We start from the raw sequence: 5,000 nt of genomic DNA on the forward strand, positions 1-5,000 counted from the left end.
ACACGACAAGGGACACTAGGAAGATGATAAACATCATTGTGCACACCATAATAGACAAATGTGTAAATAATGAAAACCTGGTGTTCGCAACAACTAACATCCCAACCCCGGACCTGACGCCGCTAAAAAAGCAAGTATTTCTACTCTTTTTGTTAAATTCTTCCAAAAATCTAAAAACCAAGAAACACAGACACACCAAGAACCTTCCCTGTACATCGAAAATTTGATAGAAAACAAAATGGATCTGTTAATCGGAATGCTCTCCGAACACTAGGCAATATTAAACAAGATGATAAGGCAGAAGCAGGAATGCGAAGAAGCAGCAGACGTCACACCAGCTGGACAATATTTCTGGAGACAAATGACCTACTATCCAAAACACAACATGGTTTCAGAAGTTATCTAAGTAACAGAAGCCAATCTGTCAAAATTCACAAGAAAATATCAGCAAAACAGATAGTATCTTTCGGTGTTCCACAAGGATCTATATTATGCCCAATCCTGTTGACAATAGTCGTAAATAACTTCACACCCATAGCCCAAAATTGCTTTCTAGTTCAGTACGCCGATGATTCACAAGTTCTCCTCAATGATTCAATAAACAACTTTAAGTGAACTAATAAAAAAAGACCTAGGAGACACTGACACTAATAAAAAGATACTTTGACACAAATGGCCTCAAGATAAATCCAGATAAAACACAGTGTATCTTCATTGGTAGTCGCCAAAATATCGTCAAATTCCAGTAAACACCACCATAAAATTTGAAGACAGCTACATAAGACCGAGCACTTCCGTAAAAAAACTAGGCGTACACATTGACAGATTCATGACATTTGAGAACCATGTCGACAAGTAATGGGCACACTAATTTACCTAAGTCACATAAAAAAAAAACAAGATCCCTGCTGAAACTAGGATATCCGTTATACAAACACTAGTTTTCAATATAATTATTTATTGTTCAAACATCTGGGGCACAACAAACAAAGTTCACATTCAGAAAATCCAAAAATTACAGAACTCTCGACACATCAAATGATCACGTACAAATATAGGGGCACGGCAGATACTAAGACGTAACTCTTGATTTGGAACACATTACCAAATAATATCAGAATACATTCAAAAATAAATTAAAAGAACATCTCTTAAATCACCAATGGCATCAGGTTTCAAAATATAAGAAAAGACATGGCTTATATGTACTGTTATTAATTCTATGTGTATCTTATATCTAAATGCACTGTAAACTAACTTCTATGTAATAAGAATAACCATTGTAACTAATGAAATAAAGTATTTTGAATTTGAATTTAAATTTGACACTCTCTCTCTCTCTTTCTCTCTCTCTCTCTTTCTCTCTCTCTCTTCGCCCCCCCCCCCCTTTCTCTCTCTCTCTCTCTCTCTCTCTCTCTCTCTCTCTCTCTCTCTCTCTCTCTCCTCTCTCTCTCTCTCTCTCTCTCTCTCTCTCTCTCTCTCTCTTCTCTCTCTCTCCTTCTCTCTCTCTCTCTCTCTCTCTCTCTCCGCTCTCTCTCTCTCTCTCACTCTCTCTCTCTCTCTCTCTCTCTCTCTCTCTCCTCTCCTCTCTCTCTCTCTCTCTCTCTCTCTCTCTCTCTCTTCTCTCTCTCTCTCTCTCTCTCTCTCATTCTCTCCTTCCCTCCTTCCCTCCCCCCTTCCTTTCCTTCCCTCCCCCCCTCTCTCTCCCTCTCCTTCTCCCCTCCCTCCCCCCTCTCTCCCCCCTTTCCTTCTCCCTCTCCCTCTCCCTCTCCCTCTTTCTCCTCTCTTCTCTCTCTCTCTCTCTCTCTCTCTCTCTCTCTCTCTCTCTCTCTCTCTCTCTCTCTCTCTCTCTCTCTCTCTCTCTCTCTCTCTCTCTCTCTCTCTCCCTCTCTCTCTCTCCTCTCTCTCTCTCTCTCTCTCTCCCTCTCTCCTCCCTCTCCCCTCCCTCTCTCTCTCTCTCTCTCTCCTTCTCCCCTCCCTCCCCTCCCTCTCTCCCTCCTCTCTCTCTCTCTCTCCCTCTCCCCCTCTCCCTCCTTCTCTTTCTCCCTCTCCCTCTCTCTCTCCCTTTCTCCCTCTTTCCCTTCTCTTTCTCCCTCTCCCCCTCTCTCTCCCTTCTCTTTCTCCCTCTCCCTCCCTCTCTCTCTCTCTCCCGCTCACTGGAAACCCACGACAGGAAACGACAATATCGGAGCGTGAGAACCTTCCACCAGACGCCTCATCCGGGATCTTCTCATCCCTTCTTCTAGTGCTTTTGCAACCTTATTGTTTCCTATTGCTATTACTTTTGTTATCGCTTGTGTCTGTTGTCATTTTCATCGCTGTTATCATCTTTACGATCATTGTTATCATTATTATAAGTACTGTTTTTTTACTGTTGTTGTAATGATGATAGTGATAATAATGGACGTGATAACTGAAATAATTATCATTATTGTCATTGTTATTATCACTACCATTATTATTTATTATTGTTGTTGTTATCATCATTAATGTTATTTCCATTACTATTATTGTTATTATCACCTTCATAAAATAATATTGTTTTAATAGAGGACATTTTCTAGGTACGTGGATAATTGGCTTTGAAACTTCTTTCAGCACTATATGGTATTTTCCATGGAGATTTCCAATTTTATCAGATTGATCTGTGTATAATTTATTTAATTCATCCACAGACTGGATGGCTATGGTTGTTTGTAAGTTCATTATATGTCCCGTGAATTGTGACCATACCTAGGGCTCTCAGACACGGTAGATCTAAAATAATTAGTCTTGATCTAGAGCATAGAGGTGTTTATTCGATTGATCTTGTCGAATGTGGACTTTAATTTGATTGATCGAAGGTGTTTGAGATTCAAGTTATTCAGAGCAATCAAGTTTGTTTTTTTCTTTTTTTCTTGTTTTTTATTTTTTTTGGTCTGTTGTTAGTCAGACAGGCTTCCGGCTTTCCATTTGCGTCCAATAAAGCTGGGCGCATAATTCGAGATATTCTTACAGGAAGTAGATTTGCTCCTGCCCTTGCACCGACTTTGACTGCCATTGAGAGATCTGATGGAGATTTGACTTCGATAGATTTGGCACCCTGCGCTACTTTGACGAAACTCGCAGTGAAGTTATAATCTCTGCTAAGGAAATAATCATGCATTTTTCTTCATTAATGTCGTTCCTTTGGCCCCTGTTTGCATACTGACTTTGGCTTTGGTTTCTACCTTTTCACCTTTTTCTCCTGCTTTCTTATGTTGACATTTTTTTACCTGTGGTTCATCTTGCTTCACACATTGCATTTAGCCCCAGATGCAATCAGGATTGCGAGGAGCGTTGGTTGGACATTCTTCTATATTGATGCATGGTCTTGATACTTTGCCAAACTTTTGACATTCTACAGCATGAACATTTAAGTTTTCTGACTGTTTTGACTCTTATATCTCTGTTGCCCCTTATGGTTGCTTCATTAATTAATTCAATTAAAGTGTCTAATTACTCTGATCTACCTTGAACTGTTCAAGGACCCATATTTCATGTTCTGCACCAGTGAGTTTTCATCTGTCAATCTGAGTTTCACAGCTGTTTAAGAAACCATCAATAGATCCATATAAACGTATTATCGTAACTGAAATCTTTTCATAAATCTGTTTGCCTTAGGTCTTCTTTACTTATTTTCTTCACTTTTAATTACAGATCACATTGCGTTTTGTGATAAGAGACGATTACCTTTGGCGTAGACCTATTGATGACTTGACGTGACACTCTAAGTGTCAGGGCAGTTCAGTGCACGTTGTATTATGTTGGGAGCTATGAAGCAAACTGTAAAATACTTGCACACCTCTTCTTTCAGACTTCAGTCTTAATTGCATTTGGACACGTAAAGTGGATCTGTCGTGACTTAGGACGTGGCACTCGTCTCCCCACTAGGCGGTCGCTTAAACTGTCCATATTTCGGTATCTCCAGGATATATTTACCTCTTTCCCCTCCATCCCAGACCCTACAGACAGTATATATGTATATGTATATATATATATATATATATATATATATATATATATATATATATATTATATATATATATGTATGTATATAATTATGAGTGATCATATGACATTCCTTATCATTATTATCATTTCAGTTATCATCACTGTTATTCACTGTTTTCTTATTATTGTTATCATTGCTGTTATTGTTATTATTATTGTCATTATAACTATTATTATTATTGCTATTACTATTATTGTTATCATTATTATTACTATTGTTAGCACTATCACTATTATTATCATTATTACTATATTATTATTATTATTATTATTATTATATTTGTTTTATTAGTAGTAGTAGTAGTTTTATTATTATTATTATTATTATTATTATTATTATTATTATTACTACTACTACTACTACTACTACTACTACTACTACTACTATTATCTTTATCATTATTATCGTTACTATCATTACTGATATCACCGTAACATTATTATCTTTTATATGTATATATATATATATATATATATATATATATATATATATATATATATATATATATATATATATATATATATATATATATATATATATATATATATATATGTTCTTGTCAAGATTATTATTGTCAATATTACATTTTTATTATAATTATTATCAATGTCATATTCGTTATTATATAACATCAACACCATTATAACTATCATAATCATTAATCAGTATTATTATTATCATTGTCATTATCATTATCATTATTATCAATGTTATTATTATCATTATAATTATCACCCTCATCATTATCATTATTGTTATTGTTATTCGCATTATCATTATGATCCCAATTGTTACCATTATGATTATTATTATTATTCTAATCTTTATCCTTTCTGTTATTATCATTATTATCATCATCATCATCATCATTATTATCATTATCATTATCAATATTATGACTCATTATCAATGTTATTATCATTATTATTATTATTATTATTATTATTATTATTATTATTATTACTAC

The sequence above is a fragment of the Penaeus monodon genome, chromosome 36, assembly GCF_015228065.2.
Source record: "Penaeus monodon isolate SGIC_2016 chromosome 36, NSTDA_Pmon_1, whole genome shotgun sequence".
NCBI classification, from domain to species: Eukaryota; Metazoa; Arthropoda; class Malacostraca; order Decapoda; family Penaeidae; genus Penaeus; species Penaeus monodon.